Source organism: Apus apus, chromosome 26 (assembly GCF_020740795.1).
Source record: "Apus apus isolate bApuApu2 chromosome 26, bApuApu2.pri.cur, whole genome shotgun sequence".
Classification (NCBI taxonomy): Eukaryota; Metazoa; Chordata; class Aves; order Apodiformes; family Apodidae; genus Apus; species Apus apus.
Genome location: NC_067307.1, coordinates 284,084 through 309,689, shown reverse-complemented (window position 1 = coordinate 309,689; position 25,606 = coordinate 284,084). Strand labels below are relative to the sequence as shown.

The 25,606-nt window shown below is 39.3% G+C and overlaps 1 protein-coding gene across 3 annotated transcripts in view; it reads left to right on the top strand.

Annotated features, from left to right (window-relative positions):
* LRRTM4 (leucine rich repeat transmembrane neuronal 4) overlaps positions 1-25,606 on the top strand; it is a 212,183-nt gene that overhangs the window by 114,434 nt on the left and 72,143 nt on the right. The window lies entirely within an intron of this gene.

The window sequence follows — 25,606 nt, the reverse complement described above, 5'->3', positions numbered from 1 at the left end:
TGCTGAAACCAAATCATTTCATCTCAGCAAAACCAAATGTCTGAATATTCTCAGAATGAAATGGAAAACTTCAAAAGATTTTTACTTACAAAGTTGCTCTGCCAGTACAGACACGTTTCCATGTAATGTTTCCATTCCAGTTTTAATGGAATTTTACATTCTGAGAGAAGACTGCTCACTGAAACGTGTGCTCATCCTCCCTCAGTAGCGGTGGCTCTTAAGAGCCTGGATGGACCATTTTTTATATTTTTTCCTTTCAAATGCGTAGTGTAAAACCCAAACTGCCACCTTCAGTTTCACAGCTCCAGAAGAAAATAAGTCTTTTCAATAATTAAGAGGAGTAAAAAAGGTGCTCAAGGTCTGTGTGCTCTGTATCAGGCAGTAATGAAACCAGTTATGGTGATGGTTTTGCTGACTATCTCCGTAATTACCTTTTTCTCATGAGACAGAAGAAACTACCTGATCATATCATGGCTGCTTCCCGTAACCATCAGCCTTCATCTCATTGTGGTGACTGGAAGAGGAAGGTTTCTCATCCTCCAAGATGTTATTAATCTATCAGTTTTCCTAATTCTTTATAAAAATAAAAAAGTAAATTAAAAAAAAACCCTTATTTGGTGCAGAGTGTTTATAAAGTGCAAAACTCATCAATTATTCAAGTAATTTTTGCACATTTGAAGTCAGAGACATTATGTGGGTTCCTTTCTTTCAAGAGGAATTGAAAAGAGAATTAGGATGAGTAGAACATCCTGCTGAGCTTGTGGTTTAGCCTGTTGAGGTTTGTTGTGTGTGTTCTTCCCCACTCCCCTCTGCAGGTGTCAATAATAGGGTGACTGGTTACAAACAGACAAAACTGTACTTAAATCCAAGGGATTTAGTCTCAGTGTACCTGATGCTTGACCCAGTGGGCACAGCACAAAACAGGGGCACAACAGATAATAACTGTATTTCCTGCTCAGGTTGAATTTTGCTTGATCATCAGGAGTTTTCGTCTTCTCCTGTTGTAAAGGTCCTAAAGGAATAACTGGGTGCTTGGCAACAATATTGATGAGGGCTTCACAGTTCCCTCCTCTGACAGGCTCTGTGTTTCACCTGTGTCCCCAGAAAGTGCAGAGCAACAGCTGTGGCTGGTGTCATTGTGGTGAATCTTCTGTATTTCATACATTCAGGTGGGAAGCATCATGTAACAGACCCTTGTTTCAGATCCTGTGAAAGCACCTCCCTAACAAGAATAGCTGGGAGGTTGGTTTCACTGTCCAGAATATTGTTTAAGAATAATTTGTAATGAGGACAGTTATTTTGGTGTTCATACCTACTTGGGATTTACTGTAACCAGAGAAGATGGCTATTATGGTAGTATTTGGACAGAGCTGTGAGCAGAATAGCTAGTGTCTGGCTGGGAACAGGTTGAGCAAGTGTAGGTCCAGTAAATTAGTTGGTCTGGACAGAATCCAAAGCAGGTAACTCTTACCTACTACAACCATTGTAAATGAGTAGCTGTTAAGAACAATTTATGTTGCTATCATAAAGTGATGAGGGTGCTCAGTATGTTGCATTATCCAGCTGCACTGGACTTGAAATGATTAAGATCATGTTAAGTATTTTAGACCTACTGCAGCAACTCGAGTGGCTCTGTCTAGGATAATTGTGTTTGTTTCTTTATGTTAAATTTACAATCACTTTTATGCCTTCTCCCTATGTGCTTGCAGATTTTACATGGTAATTTGCAAAATAACCCTGATTGCTCTTTCAAAACTCCTTTCAGCATGCTGTCTGCAAAAAAAGTCTAAAATGGCATTTGGACAGTGCTTAGAGCTGACAGTTAATCCTGCAGACTACTGCTCCTTCACCAGTATTCATGTTTTCTGTCTTCTCCAGTCTCATCATTAGCTTGAAAAAATCTTTGTGTCAGGAATGTTCTTTTTTGGTGGTGTATTACCAAAAGTTACTTGGATTGCCTTGTAACTGTTGTTGCAATATTTATGGTCATTTGCTAAATGCTGTAAATTGTTCACATTTATTTATAAGTAATCAAATAAATGTGTCTGATCTTTTTCTATAGGTTAAGTCAAGTGACAGCTGCAGCCTGTCCTGCTGCTGTAACCACTGCATTCTAGTCTCCCTTTCCACCCTGATTTACAAAGAGAAAATGTTCTCTTCAGAATTCTACTAGTGTATTGTACAATATGACAGTCCCTTTGGCCCTCTGAGTGATGAATGGCTCTACTTAGACTGTATTGTATTTGGTTTAATTTCAGTGGACACACATGATTCATTTGATTTTGTGCTGCAGAGACCCTGCAGCACGTAAGGTAGCTGAGAGTTTCATTTTGGCAACTTGGTAATTGCCTGCCCTTGGTATGGTTATTGTAGTATTGGCCCATGTCAGTTTGCAGGGAGAGGGAATGTTGGGGAGGAAATCATGAGTGTGACTGAAATGAAAATGTAGGATTTTCAAAATAAATAAAAAAGACAACAACCATAAAACGGAGCAGGATTTTCAAAAGATTCCCACCTTTGATGAGGCCAGAAAGGAGCTCCAGAAACCAGCAGTCACTAACCTTGCTAGCTCTAGTGCTAGATGCTGAATTTTTCTAAAAATCTAGCTTCCAGTATTTTGCTGGAGTTATTTCATTTTGATATGTAGGGATTTCTGCTGTTTTTTTTACTTGGTGTGTATGTCATGAATGGGTTTTGTTGTTGTTGTTTTTAAACCAGATCCAGGAATTCCAGACCCAGGAATTTTACTTTCCCTGCTAGCCTTCAGTCCCTCCCTTCTCCTGCCAAACCTCTGATTTGTTTTATTTTTCTCCTGTTCCTGTCTGGCAAACTGACTCCAGATGCTTATGTTTCTGGTTCTGCTTAACTGACAGGGTAAGCCCAAATATGTGGTAGTTTACATGTGTAAAGATAATATGATGACAAAAAATCAATCTTGGTAATAAAATTGACTGGGTTTTTTACTTACTCTTTTACACAACTGAAGCCCATATTATCTGCATTAGGGTAGTTTTACGGCCTAATTTTTTACTGGAGTGTAAACCAGCATTAATCGTGTGGGGAGGGGCGAAGGTATCAAGCATGAATCCCATAAACCTCAAACGGTTTTTTGTGCATCTAACGACTTAGAGATGATGAAGTGCTGGCAAATTATAAGAAATTTTGTACTGCACTTTTCAGTCATCTCAAAAAACAATTGCTGAACCTCACCTTGCATTATTCAATAAAAATATCATGAAGGATATTTTTGAAGGAAAAGAGTTTAACATCTGAAGGTCTTCTGGCTCAGCACTCCTGTAAAAACATTCATAAGGTTATGTGACATTTTTGGGCTCACAGAATCATTTTGGTTGGAAAAGACCTTTAAGATCGTCAACTGCAACCGTTAACTCAGCACTGCCATGACCCCCACTAAATGAGGTCCCTACATTTGCTAATCATATCTCTTGTAAGGCTGCTGGTGGGTTTTTTTGGCTCTTTTGAATGCAATGTGCTTTGTTTGCATATCAAAATAAGTTATCACTTGATGACTTTGCCACTGTTAAGGGCTTGAGAGGAATTACAGCAAGGATTCTGATGCTGAGTTGTCTGTAGTGAAAGAATTACAGAATCATAGAATGGTTGGGCTGGAAGGGACCTTAAAGATCATCTAGTTCCAACCCCCCTGCTGTGGACAGGAATGCTCTCTTGTACTGGAAGTAATTTTTCTCATTACAACAGCCATTTACTTTCAAGAGCTGTGTTTCATCTCATATTTGCACACTCTGTTTCTGCCTTTTCAGTGTCTGGCATTAGACCTTATTACTCATTGGGCACCCTTTTCATGGTGAACTTAATGGACACAAGTGAATTTCATGGAAAGAAGCAAGCCCTGATTTTCCCTGTTGGAGCTTAGCCACAAGGGTAGTAGACAGCTTATTTCTGAGCCAGGGCATGAATTGTGTTCTGAGACCAGTTAAGCATTTTCCATCTAATGTGGAGATTGCTGTTAGTTCTTGAGGTGTCCTATTTTCACAGAAAACTAGGGTTAAAAATCACCCCTCTGAGGAAATAAAATAATCTAAGAACTCCGTGACAAATCTTTCTGCATAAGTGTAGGGCTTACCGGTAGGGAAGTTTTGACAAAAGTCAAAACAATACACAGGGGGTAAAGAGCAAGGTGCCTGGGGGAATCTCTGTTTTGAATATGCTATATTTTGCCTTTGGCTGTGTCATTAATTGGATATCAATTGTCGACCAGTATAAGTTTTCAATAGTTAAATGCTGCCTTTGTCTGTGGGGTCAAAAATGAAGTCCTTAAATCAAGAGGGTAATTAATTTTCCTGACAAGCTTTCAAAATGCTCGATTGAGATTTTAGCCCTCATATATATGACTTGACAGTTTGCATTTGCCTTCCCCCACCCTCTCATGAAAACTGCATGCCTTGCTGAATCATGTTGTTAACTTGTACAAATCTCCGTGACACCAAGAAATTGGATTGTGGTCTAATGTGTAATAAAAACTTTGGAAACTACTCCTTCAAATGCTTCCAGAGCTTGGAAATGCAATGTATATATATCTGCTTTATGTGTAAAGTTTCCACATCTTACTGGAAAAGGTCCTTTTTGCTAAAGCCTGTCATTATGCAATGTCCTTAGCTTCAGACCAAATGTTTTTGATGTGATGGTGACAATGATTGCAATCAGAAGCAGTAGGAGAAATTGAGGCCCTGGACAGTAGCTGCAGTTTGGGCCCTTTGCTCTCCTGCCTGCTCACTGAATGGCTTCATAGCTTGATGTGTCTCCTCATTCCTATCACAGCCCTAAAGCACAACTACAGTGGTCGTTCCTTTGCACTGCTCCTCAGCCTTCAGTGAGCTACCTGTCTCTGTGAGCCTGCAGCTCTCAAGTATGGCCACGTGTTTGGGGGTTAACCTGAAAGCCAGTAAAATTATGCTATTGAGTATCAGTAGAAAATCTGGCCTTTAGGAATTTTTTACCTGAATGCTTCTGTTTTGTCATGTATAATTCCCCTTGAGCCAAATCAGTTGACTGACTAATAAATTAATGTGAAAACTGAGACTGAGAAATCAAAAAGATTTGGTTTTAATTCTTCCATTGCCTGTTAATTTCTGTTCATTTCTAGGAAATTACTTACCTTCTGTGTGCAAAATACATCTATTTAGAAAAGGTCAGTGGATCACTCTGTTAAAGGTCTAGAACTGTATAGCCAAGCTTACTGGTTGAATACCAATTTTTATTTCCCTTCTTGCAACTTAGCCTATTATAAGAGTATTCACAGAAACCAGGAATAAAATGGCATAATATGGGCTGAATGCAATGAAGATGGTACCAGTTTTTTATAATGGGTTCAGGATAGTTGGGAGCCAAGTTACATTAGGTATATTGTAAAATAGCCTAATAAAAGTGACTTATTTAATGAGAGTAGGGAATAATTAGGTTGTTTAATTCAGGGAGGGAAATTTCTCTAGAAAATGAATTGTTATTTTTATGTTTCATTATTCATTAAGCATATGACAACAGTTTTTCATTAAGATTCAAAAAAGCATGTCAAAATATGCTATGCAAAAGCATGAGGAAAAAGTGTTCAGATGTTACGATAAGATGGGAACTTGTGTAAAGTAGAAACTGAGAGTCCTACAGAAAATGCCAGGAGGAAGAGAACTGATTTGTACTGAAATCTGATTTCCATGCTGCCTGTCCACAACACTCACAGTAACTCAAGCTTTGATTTTAGCAAAATGGCATTTGAGTTCTGAATGCAACTGGGCAAGTGTCTTAATTTACAGATATAAGATGTGACATGGGGACATCAGCTTTAGATATGGCATGTACTCTGCAGTGATACATAATGTAGTATTCTGCCTGCCTCTGTAAAGGGAGATTCGTGGGAAGAGGTAGGAGCATGTCATGGGTCATTGAAGCAGATGATCTTTTCAGTTACAGGTATTTCACAGCATGTATAGATCCTGAAAGATCAGCATAGAGGCAGGATTGTTGTGTTGGATTGTGCTAGTACCCTCTGCATGGTGGCTTTTGTATGGCAGGAATGACTAAAATTGATAACAGTGGCTTCAGGCAGCTGCTGTCCTGTTTGTCAGCCTGTATGAAAACCTGTAACAGCTCATGCTGTAGTTAAACTACTATAAAACCACAAGAGTCAATATTTTGTCACCTGTGCCAACCACTGAGGTTCACATCTTGCTATTTATAGAAACTGCATCACGGTACACGTGGGTCTTTGTCAAGGTAAGGCTCTTTTGATCTGAGAGCATTGCTGAGGGAGCTAAAGCAGTCCAGTGACTAGAATTGTAAATCAGAATCAAGGCTTTGATCATTGACTTGCTGTGTAATTGTGGCACTTATCTCCCTTTGCTAAAGGTGCCTACTTTTGAAATCCAGGAGTTGGTATTCACGATTGCCAGGCAGAATTGTAAGTCTAAAGAAAAACTAGAAGTCACTAAAACATAACTGCTACCTTCTTCTGCACATTAAAAATGCAATTGAGTGCTGCAAGGAGCAGCTAATACCATTTATCAGTGGTCCCAAATGAAGACCTCATATCCGAAGAGCACTTAACAGAGCAGTGGTAGGAATTCTAAAACTAAGCTGTCTTGGGCAGCAAAGCTTAAGCTCCTGGCTTAGCACACACTGTCCAAATGGCACTGTACAGCACTCAGAATATGCAGCTATTAACTGGTTAACTTAATTTATTTCCTTTCTCCAGGGGGCTCCTGTTTCAATGCCCAGTGAATTGACCAAAGTTCCTTTTCTAATATTTGGCAAGAGTTTGGCAAGAGGAGAATCTAGGATTTAATGCAGCCTGGCACTGACGTGGCAGTGGCCAGATTGGATTCTGAGACTCCCAGGGTTTAGTTTGTTGTCTTGTCTTTCCTAATAGCAGTGGAAACTTAGAGAATTGCAGGAGATGAAATCACTTGGTGAAGTGATTCTTCTGTCAGCTAATCAGTAGATCTGTGAATTAAGACACTCTGTGGTTTGTGGTAGAGTGCTTGCACATTTTTATCCACAAGGCTGGAAGTGCAGCTCATGGCGTGTTACGGCCAAACCACGTGTTACCTCAGTGACATCTTCTTCATAACTGTTTGAAAAAAGTTCTGTTCTGAGGTAGGACTTGATGAGCTGGCACAAGGCAGACGATGTTGAAGATGAATTATTACCAAGTGTTTTTGTTGTTCATGTAGTTTACAGCTGTGCACTCCTGCACAAATGGCACTTGAGGATCATGCTTGGAATGGTTCCCTGTAATTTGCCAGGTGAGTTTTAATGGTCTTCTCAGTGCAGTAAATATCAGTAACATAGATCAAAACTAGTATTATAGTAGAATAAATATGCAAGATAAACATGACTTCTCCCCTTCTGATACCTCAGAATTATCTAGGACTTTATTGTCAGTTTTGATTAACTTTCCTTCCTCCCCCATACACAGATAAGTAATACTGTAGTCATAACAAAATTAGGTGGGTTAATTTCATATTCATATTACAGTTTTACTGCCTAGGACACTTTACATATGTAGACTACATACCTTGCTTTTATTTATTCCTCTTCTGTCCATTTTTGTTCTAAGCCTGTGGCTTTTTAATCTCTCTGATTTTCAAGGAAATAAATCATATGTGACTGTCTGTGTGCACTGCATTTGGTAGCAAGGAGCTGCATTCTCAGTGAGGGACTCTAGAAGTTATTGTTAAACTAAGAGATAAAATAAGATTATTTGGAAAGAGCAGTTGAGTCTTGATGCTTCTGCGGCACATTGCTAAAAATGTCTTCAGAGTGGGCAGAATGACTCAGTATCTTTGCTAAAAGATATGGTATATTTAGGGGTCATGTGCTTTCTTAGTAATGTGTGAGTCGTCACAATCAATCTGACTTGGATCATACATATCTAATTAAAGGACACTGAACAAGCATGTGACTATCAGAAACTGATAGTTTGAAAAGTTGTGTGCACTGTGACCATCTAGCTTTTTTTACTCTGGAATTTCACTGCTGTTGAGTATTGCAGATACCAGTAATGACCATAGTCTTGTGTTTTGAAGGGTTGCTGAAATTCCAACAGAAGTAGATTTTGTCAGTGAGGATGAAGTCTCAGTGGTGTCTGTTAATAACTTTTCCATAGCCATGAGGCACTCCAGCATAGGCTGCCTTTTCACACTCTTGGTTCCTCTCTCAGGTCATTATAGACAGAACGTAGCTGAGGTTGCTTCTTGGAATACCAGGGAAGTAGACGAGTGTAATTTTCCGGTCCTGGTGATGAATTTGTAACATATTTTGTTACATATATAACAAATGTATGTTACATATGTTTGTAACATATACTGTGAGGCAAATGATGCCTTTTTCTATGAATTGCAGAGATATGCTTACCTGTGTTGTAGTTCTGACACTTGCCATTTTGCAGAGGGAAAGACCTGATTTATAATTAGCCTCACAGTGTGGACTCCTGCTGGAATGTAAAGATGTTTAGGAGAAACAGTTTTGTTTGTAGTTTACTGTGATGCAGGCTGCAGATGAATCAGTATAAATTGCTTAGATTTACATGTGATTTGTGAATATAGGCTGTTTTATATATATATATATATATATATATATATAACGGAAGTTACGTGGTGTTATTCTTAGTTTTTACATTACTAGTTCTTAGAAAAATTGAAAACCTTTTGTCTACAAGGGCTGAAACAAGTTCCGATCTTTTTTGTGGAAAGTAACAGGTGTTTTCTTATTCCTCTGGTACAGGAAAATTGTGATTTGAACCAGCAGAATTTCCCTGGGAACGAAATTCCATCTTCTTGGGGCAGCTCTAATACTGGCTGGTATATTTAGTCATATATTCTCTCATCTGTTTTTTATCTCCTGAGTCAAGTCTTGTATCTTGAATGTAGCTGTTCTGGGTCAAGGAATTAAGCTTTCTGATTTGTCCATATAGTATCTGTAGATCCTGATGTGCAAACAGAAGCTGGGATGCTGATGAAATGTAGCTGCTAAATAAGCAGTGCAGGTGTATGATGTAAGTCCTGAGCTAGACTCACATGAAACAACCAATGTAAACAAATTTGTCTGTCTTCTAACTGAAGAAAGACTTCATTCTAAAATTTTGGTTATTCAAAGGGATCCATTACACAGTGAAGCAAAGAAGCAAGCAAATTATTTGTAAGATAAATATTAAGTCTGTGGACATAAACCTCTGCAGATGAAAGCAAGTTTCTCATACAGTGTAGACCTAAGTGCTTTACAGCATAAAGAGATGCAGTTGGTTGGTTGGGGAGAGGAAGTCAGAAAAAAGTAATTAAAAAATCAGGAAAGAAAAGACAGATGATGATACTAAATTAAAGAGAAGGTTTTGTCAGCTCTGTTAAATTCTGAGTTACACCCAATTCTGTTCCATTCTGTCAGCTCATGCGATTGTGATTTGGGAGCCAAAGGGAAATGTAGGAATGTGACTGAGACTTTTGCCTTTTCTCCTGTTCAGTCTCTTCAGTCACAGCCTCTTATCACCTTACCTTTTTCTTCAGTACCAAGTTCAGAGCTTTTACAACAGCACCTTGACTTTCTGACTTTGTCTCCCTCCTTTAACAAAGATCATGACTTCCTTGAAAATTTCTACAATGAGCAGACTTTAAGGGGGCAGCATTGCCAAACAGATCGTTGCTTCCATACCCCTTTCAAAGAAATCTCTTATTTCTGTATGCAAAGGCATACCTAGATCATGGTGTGCAAATCTTTTCTAACCAGTTTTCTCAAGTGTGCATTTAGCAAATCAAGGCATGGATGAGCCCTGCTGTGCTCACATATTCTATTCCCCAGCGACCTCTAATGTTTTCCTCAGCATACAATAGTAGCAGTACCATCTTTCCTACCAATATCTCCATCTCTTCTTGATAAGTGTCCTCCAAAAATATTCTCACTTATGGGGATTGTTACTGTTCCCCGGTGGCAGACTCCCTCTGCGCAGTTTTTGATGTAAAGAATTGGATGATTAAATATTTGACAAGTGCATTCAGCACTGAAATACTAATAAATTGCATTATCTCTTGGGGCAGGGGGTTATTTTTTGTAATTTTAACAGCAGAATAGAACAATGATGGTTTTGGAGGTGTGTGGGCAGAAAAGGTTACAGTCTTGCTGCATGAAAATGCAAGCAAGTCCTTTCTTTTCAGTAAGACTTAATATAATTTGCAACCATTGTTAACTTGTCATACTTCTCCCTTCCCCCAAAAAAAACACCCAAGTGGTTTAAAAATTCAGTGTTGTATATTAGCCACATGATTTTAAAATTCAGATCTTTATCACTGAGCAAATATTAATTCCAGGTTTATTATGGCAAGAAAAATACATTTATAAATTTATATTAAAGGAATTTCTGGTCCTGCTCTCTCATTCCTGGTACAAATTAACTTAATTTGGAATTCGAAGTATAAATCTACTTTCTCCACTCCCATTCTTTCAGTGTGATAACTCTGTTGATTGTTCTGGTCAGGTTTTCTGCTTCTCCCATCACTGTGGTTACCAAACACCTGATGTGTGCAGCAAAGAATTAGCTCTCTCTTGCTGAACTGATGCAGTCCAGCAGAACTAAGCAAGCTCTGTAGGCATGTGTGATCCAAGGAGAAGGCATGTGTATTCTGACTATGGAGCAGCTGAGCTTCCATGTAGTTTACTCTTCAAAGGCAGCATGAGCTGTTGTCTAATTCCTCTGTCCCTGTTTCTACAAGTGCAAAGTGAAATGGAAACGATATAATTTGACTTTGAAACCTGCATCTGCCTTTGTACTGCTGTGAGTCAAAGTGCAAATGAATGCCCATTCTGTCATTAATGTGTCAGTCAACTGGGTTTCCTTTGAAATTGCTATTGACTCCTTCAGTGACCTTGAGAAATTAATGTGGTTTATCGGATTTTCACATTTACAAAACAGAGCAGTGCTTCATCAGGTGCCAAGTTAGCTACTCCATGTGCACTCAAGAACTGTCTTTTACTGAATTACACCAATGGTCTCTAATGTGCTCTCCTACAAAACTGCACTAAAGTTTCAGAAGTGTGAACTCAACCATCCCTTTGTGAGGGTGTGCAGGTCACAGTGTACAGAATAAAATGCAGAATTGGAGTCTAAAAATTGGAACGTGAGAGTGCCAGAAATTAATAGGCACTAGTGATGTGATGGTGTTCATGACATTACGGCAGGCATGATATGCTAAACTGAGTTGTTCAGTTGCATCTCTGAGCATTAATATCTGAGCTGTGTCCAGCAAAAGGCTGTTGCTTGTGTCCAGAAGCCTAAGAAACATCCCCTGGGAACAGTCTGGGTCCATCCCAGTTCCAGGAGCAGCCAGGAGGCCTCCTGCTCTGGGATGTGTTTGCTGCACAGATGCCTGCAAAATAGTCCAACTTAACCTGCTTTTAAGATCCAGCAGAATAAAAGGAATTTCTCCTGATGTTACTGAGAACTGGAAAAAAAAAAAAAAAAAAAGGTTGTCTATCGTTTTATGGCTGCAAATTTTCCAGGAAAGAGATCACAATTACCTAGTGAGGGCAGTACTTTTAAAGGTGGGAAAGTAGATTTTTCTAATATTCCTATGGCTGAGCAGTTCAGCTTCATTTAAAATTAAAAAGTGCTCAACATCTCTTAAAAATCTCTTGGTCAGAACTTACAGGTGAATGCTGGAAAGGCTTTTAGAGGGCTTTGTCACGAGGTGTTTTTAGTTTTCAGTGGTAGTAGTATCCCTATCCACTTAGAGGATCCAACTTCTTACAGGTTCATGCAATGCACAAAGCATCAAATGCTTTTCTGTCAGGATTTTTGAGTTTGAGGTGAGCCTGTTACTCCTCCATTTTTGAGCAGAACAGAGAAAAAGAGATGTGATCTGTAAATCGCTTTGGTAAAATTACTTTCTCACATTGCACTTGAAGTGAAATATAGACCATGTTCTTTATGGAGAAAATAGCTACTCTTTGCTCACCTAAATCATTTTAAAAAGTGAGAATGGCAGCTCTTCACTGTTTTACAACCCTTGTATATGCGATTTGAATTATATTTTAAAGTATCGGTTTAGGTCTGCAGCTAGACTTTCCTGCATATCCTGATCAAGTGTGTATTACAGCTGATTGGTACCTTTTGTTTTGAAGAGACAGAGAGTATCTTGAGCAAACTGAGAGATATTTTTCTTTTGGTGACTGAAGAGTTAATTTGAAAATTTGAGCTCCAAGGTGAAATTTCTCTTTTTGTAGCAGGTGATTTGTTTTGAAACAAACAAGAAACATCACAGACAGGAATTTGGCCCTGCTGATTATACACTATCCTGACCTATTTCATCAGGCCACTGACTTCCACAGGAGCAGGAAATCTCGAATGATTTAGGAACTCGGAGCCTTGTGAAAGTCCCTCTGCCTGTATATTTCACATTAGCTAATCAGTTTGGTATGGGGAGGTAATATTTAAACTAGCAGAAAATCATTAGATGATTTACAAAATGGTGAAAACACGGAATGAGACCGTGAGGCTCCTTTTGGAATAGAAAATGATTTAATTATTCTTTGCTGTTCAAAACATTTGTATTGGTAAAAATTAAAATGATTGTGTCAGGCAGAAAATTGTGTTTCAGGTTAATATTTGCTGTAAATGAACAAATGGCAGAGAGTCAGTTGGTTTCTCTGCTGAACTGAAAAAATTAATTACATTGTGTGGTCTTTTTAATACACAGTAGTTTTTCAGAGCTAATAAGGAAATTCTGTAAGCCTGCTTGTGCTTTATATTTTAATTTATGGAAGTCTGTATCTTTGTCTAGTGGAATTATCCTCTCTTTTCTTTCTCCCCTCAGTTTTAGAATTCGTGTTAGTACGTATTTGCATCTGTGTCAGATACGTGTTGCCACAGTGTCTTATCTTACTGGACAGATGACACTGTGTAGTGTTCTCTGTTTTCTTTGGAGAGCTGGGACTTGTGGCTTTTCCTGCCTGATGTCCTGGGATTGTCTCGTACTTCGTGTGGCTGCCTGTCCCTGTGCAACAGGAGTACAAAATGCACGTTCCTTTGGTTTGCCAGCATTTTGTACTCATTCCACATAGCACAGAAACAACAGAGGGCAATATTAAAACCCTGGCTTCCTAAAAACTTTAAATGCTTGATGGATATGCATGAAGAATTATTTTAAAGAAAAATTAGTTAAAAGTCAGTAGAGTCTGATCATGGCAGTCATAGAAATGAACGAGACTGCACCATACTGAATGCACAGTGAATTCTGCTCTTACCTAAAGAGCTAAACCTGAGGGACATAATTTTGCTGGCATGCAATTGTCCATGGGATAGAGTGCATGCAGGAATTTATAGCTTGCCTAAGGACAGAGTTTGTCTGGCAGTGGTAAAAATAAACTATCAGAAACCTTTCACACACAGCTGTATTTCCGTTTTTTTCTTTCACAAGCTGGTGTCTTACAATTGTTTCTTCAGTAGCACAGTGTTTAGACTCAGGATACTGAGCCAGATAATCAGCTGTCTCTCACAGATTTCTATGTATATTTTCTTAAAGCGAGAAGGAACCTTTACATGATCCAGTTTAGTCTCCTCTATATGAAATATTTCATTTGTTAACCGTGGATGGAGCCCAAAGACCTTTTACAGGCCAGTTCTGACTGCTTGTACCTGAGGATCCAGTCAGTTAATCTCTTCAAAAGGAGATGAAATGGAAGACTCAGGTTTAAACACAGCCACATTAGGGGCCCCCAAAAGCATGTTGATGAGTCAGGGTGTTTCTGTACATACTTTCCTTCCTCCCATGCAGTGGATGGAAGTGGGGAGGGGGGTGTGAGGTTTCCAGCTGCCTGCACTAATCTCACCATTTGGGGTAATCCAGAGGAATGTTAAATGAGTGAAACAGTTACAATCCTGCACATTGTTTGACCTCAGCTCTGTCTCATTTTTGACCACAACAAATCAAGTGCATCCAGTGGGCAGAGGGAGGGAGGAGGGCATAAAAGGCAAACTAGATTAATGTTTGTGTGTTCCCATATGGCTTTCAGGCCTTCATTTTGAATCCCCTTAAGGTGATCAAACTACTCCAGCATAAAAGGGATGAAGATTAAAATGGCTTCTGCCGATTTTGACCTTGTTAGTTTTTATTGTAATATAAGTAAAAGTACTATGTACTCAGTACAGTCTGCTAAACTCTAGTTTTCAGGCTAAAACTGATGATGCTTGAAGGAAAAGATGGATACAAACCGTTTCCCTGGTAAAGGGGGAGAAATTTTAGCCTCCACATGGTACAGGGTATCCAGTTTTACACTGAAAATCTAAATTGCAACACTTGCTGCTAAAATACTCTTTTGGGAAAAGCATGGCCGGGTTATGGGCTGGGATACCAGGATTAATGTCTGTTCGGTGTTGAAATACAGACTTAGAACCACCTGACAGTGTTGTCAACTATAGTTAACTTTGTTTCAAACCTTTAGTTACAATAACCTGTTTTAATCAAAGGAGAATATTCACTTAATTACAGATCTTATATACTGGGCAGCCAGGAATAATGGCATTAATTAAATTTAACCAAGAAAGCAATTTAACTAGCATGCCACACCTATTCTTCACTATTCATTCAGCTGGTTACTGTACAGGCAAGTGTCTAGTCTTAGTCATTCTATAATTTTTTTAAATTCCCTCTCTAGCTGGGGTAGCCTCAACATTAGCTCGATAAGGCATGGTGCAAAGGGGGGTCTAACTCTGCTCGAATAAGGAGGAAGGGTTGGGGGTTTTTAGCTTTGAACTTTATTTTTCCTCCCTGATGATACTATTGTATCAAGCTTTTCACTTTGAAGCATCTTTATCTAACCCCATAGCAAGTCCTACAGGGGATCTTTTTAACCTAGGGACACTACTATAATATTACTTCAATTCTATTTTAACAGCTAGTTACAGAATCATAGTCATAGAATGGTGAAGGTTGGAAGGGACCTTAAAGATCCTCAGGTTCCAACCTCCCTGCTATGAGTAGGGGCACCCCACTCTAGACCATGCTGCACAAGCCTCATCCAGCCTGGTCTCCCTTCCAGGGAGGGGGCTTCCACAACCTTCCTGGGCAACCTATTCCAGTATTACTACCCTCACGGTGAAGAATTTCTTTCTGATATCTAACCTAAATCTCCCCTCTTTCAGTGAAAGTTTTTCTGGTAAAAGTTAACAACTGGGAAAATGGAGTGTTCTCATGCATCCAAGTACTCAGCTGTGTGACATGAGCAACTACATATTTGCTTGCTACCTTTCAACTGAGATTTGTAACATACATACACACACCTAAGGGCTTATATATATGTATATAAGACACAGAAGTACTGAGGAGTATATTATGTGCATTTTAAGTCATGAGTTTCACAGTAGGTGGGAGGATGCTTAATTATGTTCAGGCCTCATAAATCAGTGAGGCCAACCATGTTTTCAGGCATTAAGCCTTTAGCCTGTGCTCAGCCACAAAAACAGAGAATCCTGATGATGATGTAATCTAAATCCATTACTGTTATGCAGAGACAATATCCCCTCAGCAGATTTGTTTAAAACTGGTAATACATTAAAAGCCTTTATATAATGAGAAGGAGTTTAGCACAGAGTTTTTCTATGTGTTCTTTACAAAGTGTTTTATTTGTCATGCAAGTTCCATAAACAGTACTACGTTTGCAATGGAAAAGCAGAGTTTTGCTGAAGTCTCTTCCAATAGGCAGCACCATAAAATTATAGCTACTGTTCTCATTTATTAATCACTGCAGTAATCAATATTAAAAAAAGTTGATTGCTAAGATAAAAGATGCCTTCTGTAATAAAGATTTTATTATAGTAAATGATTAAATGTAGTCTGTTGACAGATTGGTAGTGTTTTCTTCCATCCTTTCCTAGGGCTAATTTTCTGCTAATTTCCTAACCACATAGATCATGTATTATTTCAACTTCAGAAACACCTCTGGCTGCAACCTGCTTTAGGCAATGGAAGTGAAGATGAGTCAACAGTAACTAGCAACTGCTGTGATAACTGTAATCCCAGACCCAGGTATATAGTTTACAAGAGATAAAGATGTATGTAAAAATACATACTGGAGTTGATTTCCTTTACCCTTTAAAAACAGAAAATGGGGAGCTGTGCCTGTCCTGGGGCTTCAGGAGTACAGAACATGCAGACATTTATATTGCTTGGTGTGGGGCCAGACACCTTCTGTGGTTCACCCATCGTTAACTTATCCCTGAGAACCTACACTGAAACTAGAGAAATATCTTTGGTAGATTTCCCTGAGTAATAACATCTCAATTAAAATGGGAAAAAAGTTCTTGACCTATTCTTTTTTAATATCTTAATCATACTAACATCTGTTTGCTAGTAGTTTTCTGAGCTGTGCTATTAACAATTCCTTCTTTGAGACTATCTGGTTATTTACAGTTTGCAAAGTTCTAAAACTAGAAATACATCTTTTTTTGAAGTGTGACTGACAATTATGATTCTTTGTCCAGCTTGTTTGTGCTGCTTGCCAATTGTTAACAGTGTTCAGAATTTTAAATTATATTCTTGTAAACTAATGAGAATGGATAAATGTTTAGTTAAATTTTTACATAGATAGGAATGTGTTTTCTCCTGTATCTTGCCCTATTGATTTTAGCTCAGTAGTAAATATATTCTGTGTTAGTGCTACAGAGTCTAAATCTAAATAGGTACTTCTTCAGTACAGTTCCCAATGCATTTGGCTCAAAGTATGTTTTACACAGCTAAGAATATTAATCTCGTAACATCAGAGACTGTGATGGAACCATTCAGTGGTAGCTATAGCAGCACTGCTTGTGCACAAATCCCTTAATGTTTGCCACTCATCTGATTAATTCCGTAAATACAGTTCAGAGAGTTTTCTGTGACACTTTTTCAAGAAAGCATATGGATTTTGCTCCTAACTCCCATCTGTCTGCATATCCTGCATTTTAAAGGAAGAGTACGGTAGTGAGATAATTAATTTGGGTTAGCTTCGCTGTTTTCTCAGTGTTTCTTCACTCTGCCAGGTTTTGTTTCTTTGGACTGCAAACAACGTAGCACCGAAATAGCCTCCTTGCTGGCATCAAGCAGTCAAATCTACAGGTGTATTCCTATTCTTGTAGAGAATCCATGAAATAGGTATTTGAGGAACTCCTGTGTTAAAAGTCAAATTGTATTAGCAGCCTCCTACCCTCAGCATCTATAAATTACTTCCATGTACTGCCCCACAGTTATTTCTGTTCTGATTTCCCATACCAGTAATTCCCTGTTTCCTAGAGTAGCATGCAGAATTGTTTCTGCAGTTGCTTGCCTCTTGGATGCACAAGCCTGTGGAGTCAACATTACATTATCAGGTGTACTAAGCGGAAGAGAGATAATGGGAGTCTATGGAGGGTTTGCTGTCAGAACAAGTCTCAGTAGCAGGTTCTGTTGCTGCTGCAGACACAAACTTAACTGAACACCTAAACCAACAACAGGCTTGGAGAAGTGAAACTTCCTCCAGAAACTTCTCCACAGCAAGTCCTTGTGCCCTTGAGTTTCCTGCACTTCTGGGGTGAACAGAGCGGCCCCTCTCTTGTTGGGATCTCTTGACCCTTGGGCTGACCTTCTTGTAAAGACTGAAGGCCATAAATAACTATAGTAGGAGCAGATCTTCTGAGATTTGTTTCTTGGATAAGAGCCTAAGGTGGCCACTGGGGAGTCGGAGTGTTTGTGTGAGATGTTCACAGGTGAAGTGCTTCCATGTCATAGTCTAACCTCACTTAGGAAAGAAGTAACATACAGCAGGAGCAAAGTCACAGGATTCAGCTTGTGGGCCCTGGGGCAAGTGTATAGCCCTGCATTATTGTGGCTGAGAGATGGAATTCTGTCTCCACGTTTGTGCTTTTCTGTTTCAGTCAAAAAACTGTTACTGGTTAGACTGAAGACTTAGGACGTGTATGGGCTGTGGCCCTTGGAATGTCAGGAGGTTCAGGCTGACAGCAGAGCAGACACTTTTTCATGAGCTTGAAAATCCGGAAGCTGAACTAACCCAGGTGTGATGTATTTGTGACTGCAGAATTAACAACAGTGTGTTTCACTCAAGGTGCAATTTCTGAGCTAGTTCGCCTAATTAATGGTTTTATTCCATGCTTTTGAGATTTCTGTGGGGAACATCATAGGTCACTATGCCTAGCTACTCTGAATATTTACCTGTATGCTCAAATCATACTAAGCCCAGCTGCCTTGGCCCACAGCTTCACAGTTCTGAACTCTGTCATTCAACCAGATGTGTGTGTGCAAGCGTCCAACAACCTGGGAAAAAAGAAAATCCAAATCTGAGTCAGAGCTGAGTGACTGTCCCATCCCCATCCATAATAAGGTTGGGAGAGCAGTTCTGTGTTACTAATTTGGCCTTTCCATTGCTTATGGTGTGTGTTCTTGAGTGAGTAGCCATTATTTATTTGTGTGTGTATTCAGTGTGTGTATATGTCCTTTTCAAAGTTACCGGGTTGTTTATTTTGTTTCCTTGTCGGAATGATCACAGATAGTGCATCTGTTTGAGTTACAACAGTGAGGGTCAGAACTGATAACAGCCTATTTTAAGCTACTCTTAACAACAGCCTGTGAAACTGCAAGGTTGTGTGAAAGATAGCGATGGAGGTTTATGGAATTGGGGACTGAATTATTAGCTGATGCTTCTAGCCCAACATGACAAATAAAATTCTATTGCAAAAAGATACTCAATTGTGTCAAGCATTGATTTTTGAAGTCGTTTAACAAATGGCTTCTGGGAAAGCACACTATCTTTCTTAATTTGTCTGTCTGATCAGTGGACTTGAATGGAGAGAGAGCCATCAAATAAAATCAGCATTTTCTTTCAGTCATTATCTGTGCATTCTTAATAAAAGACTTGGAAGCCCCACTGATATAAATATATAATACAGATATATGCAAATTTCAGCTATATTTATTTCAGTTTCCTGGTAGAATCACTGAAGGATCATGAATCAACTCCAGACATGGCAAAACAGATACTCATCTCAATGATACCGGCTTTTGTTTGTTGCTTTTTTTTAATTGAGATATATCTGTTTGGCACGCTTGCTGATTACCATGTTGTTTCAATAGGCAAACAGCTTTTGTTTTGTCCTTCACAGTAATTAGCTGGGATTATGTGAAAGGGGGAGAGGAGAGTAACTGGAAACTACAATAGCAGAGTTTCTTTCTTGCAAGGATTGATCCCTGAATGTGGATCAAAACAGAGAAGAAGGAAGAGAAGGTACCAAGTCAGCCAAAGAGTACTGCTGAACCATGAGGGAGCTTATGGCTCCTGAGGATCCAGTCTGCCTCCAAGAATTATCTCCTTGCCAATGGGTAAGATGAGTACTGCATGCTTACTGCTCATGCTGGGGTGTAGGTCAGTTCCTGGAGTCATGCGATTTTTCACAGCCAGTGCTGCTCCTGGTGTGAGGAGAGCAAGCTCTCAGAACGCTGCTTTTCAGGCCAAGTTTTCTTCTCCATGTTGCTTGCCTCAGTCTGGAGCATAAAACTATACCTCAGCAGGGTGTTTGCTTCCCCAGTTGAAATGCTGGATCGTTTGGCATGTGGATCCACCTGCTGCTTCTCCAGCAGCAGGAAAATGGCAGCACCTTTACTACATTTTCAGGATTTCTACTGTGTAAGTTTACTTACTTCAGTGGGTAGGGTTAGACATAGGAAGTGGGAAGCCTTGCTGGTGTTGGCAGATTTTAACCCCCTCTTTTGTGGCTACAGGATTAAAAAGCATAAGAGTATAACCCAACTTTTCTGCAAACACAGATATGTCATCTGCATGTGCATGATGATACAGGTGCAGCCTGTCAGAGATGGAGTGCTTTTATCAGGAATGAAGATTTATTTACAAAGGAAATTATTAGAAGCTTTAAACTTGGAGGCATCTTATCCTGCAGAGGTACAAGGCATTTCATCATTACTGCTCAATGTGCAGGTAATTCAGGAATAGTATCTTACTACAGAAATAGGATGCAAAAGAATTTTTCATAATAGTTTGGTAGATGAGAAACTGAGAGGAGTAAGAAGATTAATTACTTTACAGATAGCATTGTAGTTGCAGTTTGCAATGGTGTAAGTGAGGGAGCAGAAAGACTGCTTGGTTGAAATGTAGATGTAAAGGCTGGCTTTCCATCATAGTCACATCTCATTGTTCATTGCTATTGCTGTGCTCAGAGTGTGAGAGAGGATGTAATTCACTGTTCTGAAGCATTTGTATTGTTTATAACTAGTGGAATGAATTAAAAACGGAGTGTGTCTTACTTTGGCTTTTTGTGTTCAAAGAGGGTATTGTTGCAACTTTCTTAATCATGGTGACTTGGAATCTGCTTTAAACTGTATTCTCTGCATTTGAATGTCAGAATAGTAGTACACAAGTGTTAGATGCTGGGTTTTAGCATTGATATGTACAATGTTATTTTTTGTATTCAATATTCTGGATTTCTGATGTGATCTAATGGGCAAAAAGGGATGAGGGCGGGGGAGAAAGATTTTCAGTTGTGCCTTTTGGCCAAATTTGCACATACTCAAGTATGTATTGCTAAACAACATAGGTATAAAATTCTTTTCTAATGTAGATTAAATGCTTACAGACCTGCTTATGTTTTTCTAGCTATTTGTATTGTTTGTGCATCTCAGTATGCTAATGTATCCTGAGCTGTGTCTGAACAGTTTGTCAGCCATGCAGCAGAAGGCAGTGCCAAGGGGAGGTATCTGCCATAGGTCTGGGGCTGATATGGCCACACTGGTGGATCCTTACTCCCCAGAGGCTCAGGCTCAGCACGGTCCTGATCTGGCTGGTGTTGCACCAAGTAGTTCTAAATGCCTTTAAAGCCTGACTCATATTTGACAGGCTCTGGTTTCCAATATGCAGGAGTCATCCCCAACAGCCAGGATGCCCTCTTATCTTCCCTGTGGAAAGAGTGCCTGAGCTTCAGCTCATCAGCTGTCAGCTTGCTACCTGGCATAATAATGTGGCTGGAGATGACTATGGTCTACCTGAGTGTTTTAATTCATGAGAGCTGGTGGCTGAGGAGATGCACCACACTAAGTTATCTTTCTGGTGAGGGCAGGAACCTGTTGCTACAGAGCAGTACCAGAGCTCAGCTGGCTTGCAGATCTGACTCAGTGATCATAAGAGCCATAAATTGACAAGACACGGGCTCCTAAGTGTCTAAAATTTTTTTTACAGTGACTTTCAGGAGCTAAAGCCAGGTAAGTCCTTTCAGCAGTTTTGTCTGATTTAACAATATTCTGAGCTAAGGCCATCAACTAAGAAAGTGCTTATGCACATTGTATTCAAAGAAGCACTTAACTTAATCTGCTGTGTAGCTTTTCCCCTGTTCTGTTTTATACCTTACTCTGTAATGGCCAATATTTGAGACCTCTTGCTGCAGAAAAAAAAAAACAACAGTGCATAGAGAGTAGTGTGAGCCTGCTGCATACTATGAATTGTTATTATTGTTGTTACCATCATTAGTAGTAGTAGTATTTTTATGGAAGCTATGGAGAAGTTCATGTACTCTGAAACGCATAATATATACAGAAAAAAAATATTTGTGAACAATTCCATTGCAAGATTCATTATAATGTGCTGTAGGAAGGCATTCATGTTGCCTGTTCACATGGTCTAGTATTAATGCTAGTAATTTCTTTCCTTTCAAGGAGACCATTTGTCAGATACAGTCATTCAATGCTTTGTTGTTGAGGGTGGTGCAAGAGTATGTCAGTTGTGGCTTTTTATGTAAGCTTTTCTTACCAAAAATTTGCAAAGCATTGTAGTAGATGAGCAGAAATACAGGCAAATTCAGAGGAACATGAAAATTTACTTTGTCATACTGCTGGAATGCCCCCAAATACTGAGGTGAAATCCAGGCTTTGCAGATCCAAATCACCTGAAATTTCTGACTGCTTTCACTTACATTTTATTTGCAAGCTACTAATCATGTCTTGCAGCAGCTATGAGAAAAGGTGTCACAAAGATGTAAATTAAACCTCTGGGAATTGCAACCAAAAGAGAATTGGCAGCCTTGGGCACCTCACATTAAGACAGTGGTGGTAATTGGAGTAAGCTTGATTCTCCTGCATGCAAACTCTCTCTCTGTTTAACTTGGTTCATTAGAACTGGAAGCTCTAGCTAATTTCTGCAAAGCTTTTCTGGGTAATCAGGGGTCTGTGTGATAGGGTCAAGATTGCAGTCCTCTTCAGTTTCTGCTTTAGGACTTACCTGGCTTTAGCTCCTGAAAGGCACTGTAAAAAACATTTTAGACACTGGCTTCTGCTATGTTTAAGAAGCATGAAATCTGGTAAAACCTGAAGCTTGCTTAAATAATGTAGGCTTTCCTCCCCATGGCAAACAAACAGAAAGACTGGGTCTCAGTTTTGCTATAGTGCCAAAAATTAGAGATTTCAGTCTACCTGGTTAAGCTAAGTCCTGATTGTGGTACTACTGACCATATCCTTTGTTGTTGCGCCACCCTCTCTTGAGATCCCGTCCCCAAGTGGGTCTAAACAGATCAGTTTAAGATGATGTAGCTCTTGTACAAAGGGATGGAGGCCCACTAAAGACATCTCAACGTTGCTTCCCAAAGATTATGTCTTGTCTCCAATGTTAACAGCTGATACATTCCTTGGTATTTATATGCGTTTCTATTCTTGGTTACTTTACATAATCTCATGAAGCCTTTGTATTTTAATGTAAAAGGAGATTACTGTGGTTAGCAACAACTGACGCCAGCACAGATAAAATGTCTCAAAATAGTTGATAGAAGGGACGAGAAAGACAGTGCCTTGTTTAGAGCATGTAGAAAGTTTATCTGCATTTACAACTGATCTTTTTATCTCCTCTCCCAAGGTGTTTTAGCTTGAGACCCTGTGACTTGGCTTTTTTATTTTCCCCAGATTTCCCATTGCTTTCAAACGCTTAAGCAGGAGCCCTTACACTGTGAAATGCCTCGGGAGTATATTTGACAAATACTGTGGATGTGATACAGTCCCTGATAGGAATAAGAAAGGAAGCTTAAGAGTAGAATTCTTACATGGACAGACTAATTTTGATGGTTTCTTACCTACCATCCTGAAGCAGCTTGAAGAACCTTACCATCAATAAGATAGTAAGCTTGGTGGACTGCTGCTAGGACCAGAAATGTAATAGTTTGTGTGCTCCTGAGAACCCCTAGGTGATAGCAGCATATTTGCCTTCAGAACTGCAGATCATCTCCTCTCATGCATACTTATTAGATTAAGTTAGTGCAGGAGAATCGTCATGCGATGTCCATATTCTGTACATACACACGCCTGAAACTCCCTATATAAATTAAGTATGCATTCTTAGTGCTTTTCCAGATCAGCAGTGGAGTGGCTGGGCAGTCTTGCAGGATCTAACCTTGAAGAATGAGCAGCATTACAGATTCATATATATATATTCTCCAATACAGGCTTTAGTTTCACTAAAATTGATGGAATTCTCTGTTATTGTATTAGCATCACTGGGAGAATGGGCACAATCATTTGATGGGATTAAGGCATGTATCTGTAAAACTATAGTGAATCCAACCCTTTCAAGATCCCTGATTGAGCATGCTGCCCACCATATCATGTGAAATCTTGCTTCAGTCATGAATTTTCAGGACTTGTTTTTAGGTAAGAGGAAAGGAGATAAGTACTTCTAGGTTTATCCTTCGTAATGCTTTTCATGATTTTTAGATCAAAGCTGCTGGATGTTTTCCCTGCTATTGCATCCATATGAGAGACAGAGTAAAATGGAGTTGACCATGATTGTTTGCAGGAACTGTTTTTTTTTTGCAGTGGGGCTGACTTAAGAAATTGAAGTACTGTCAGTAAGTGCTTCTGTCATGACAGAAGGGAGTTTCTAGTCCTGAAGAAAGTATTTATGTTGTTACATGTAAAGCATCCCTCACTTTGCAGTGATCTTTCTCAGCCTGCCTGCTGTAATGAATTAAATTAATGTGTGCCCCACTGAAATGGTTTACAGTATAGTAATTGTCACTGGCAACAGTGTTGGTTTTAAGTTGTTATTATGCAGGCGAAAGCCCATATGTCATACAAAATTGATATGCAGAATTATGTATACTACCTTCAAATTAACTTGGTATAATATTTGTCTTGTTAAGAACCAGCTTTTCTGTTGATGTCACCAACAAATGTGTCTCCTTAATTTTCTTTTTCAAAACGGAAAAAAAACCCTCCACTCACCCCCTACCTCCCCAGAGCTGAGGTCAGATTTCATTTAGAGCAAATACCTGGACTTAATTATTAGCATTCATCCAGGACACCTGTGGAGTACATCTTCATAATTAAGAGAAAATTAATTAAAAATTAATAACAGGAAATATAGAAGGACGTAGTAGGCTTTTTTCCATACAATTAATAAATCTACTTTGAATAATCTGAAAGGGGAAAATAATTAGCTTAGCCAGGTAACTGCAGTGGATTTGCCAAGCCTTTTGTGGTCATTTGCATACCATGGTGCATTCTGTGCCTGGCTTCCTTTTAGGCTTGCTTTCCATCACGTAAACAAGTTCAAAAGAGCTCAGCAAAATCAATGATGATTTATTGTTGAGTCACGTACTGTTTCATTACATTCTTTTTGTATCTGTTTGCTGTTGTCTTTTAATGAATATTCAGTTATGAGAAAGCATGGATCTCTCTGATGCACGTGGGGTAAACGATGGTGTGGTGTAGGAGGCTGATCCAAAGCCCACGGAAACCAAAGCTTTGTGTCAGGCCAGCTGCAGTGAGAATTCAGCTTGGAAAATTTCATTCTCAGGCACAAATTCCTCTTCTCAGTACCTTTCCTGTTTTTCCTGGAGATGATTCCAGCGAAGACCTTTCCTCATCCTGACCATTCCCAATTACCTGCATTAGACAGAGATAATTTACAGACCCATTTACATTGCAGTGCTTTTTCTCTAAGTAAGGTGGTGTGCAGTGCAATCTGAAACAGGGAGATGGTTTACAAGCCTCACATGGCTCTTTTTCATTAGCTTTGCTCATTTACAGTGAAGCTTTTATGTGTTTCTTCTTGGTGATAATACTGAAAATGATGGAGTAAAAGAGAGTCCCATGTTTAATCAAGAGAGCAGCTCATTCTAACTCACTAAAAGATTTCAGGCTAAGAAACAGGGCTGAAGAAAGATTTCTGCTTTCTCTCACTTAGAGCAAGCAACAACAACAATGAACCAAAACCCAGTGAGAACTACAAGCTCTGCATACAGAAAAGATGTGTGGCTGGAGCAGCAGGACAGCAGGCACCAACCAGCCTCCTGCTGTCCCCAAGACAGTTTGTGGCGGATGCCACTTTCTGTGTCAGGCCATTACAAAATCATTAACTGGCCTCTATACATTTTACAAATATTTGCTTCCAATTAGTTTCATTGCTGCAAGACTCACATTATTGTATCTGTTAAATGAACTCTGGGCTCAGAGGAGTTGACATTTAGGTTGTTGGTTTTGTTTTTTTTTCAATTTCAGGTTTTCTATTTCCTTGCAACAGAGGATCAGAACCTGGTGTTTGATTCTTTTACCAGATTGAATTATACAAAAGC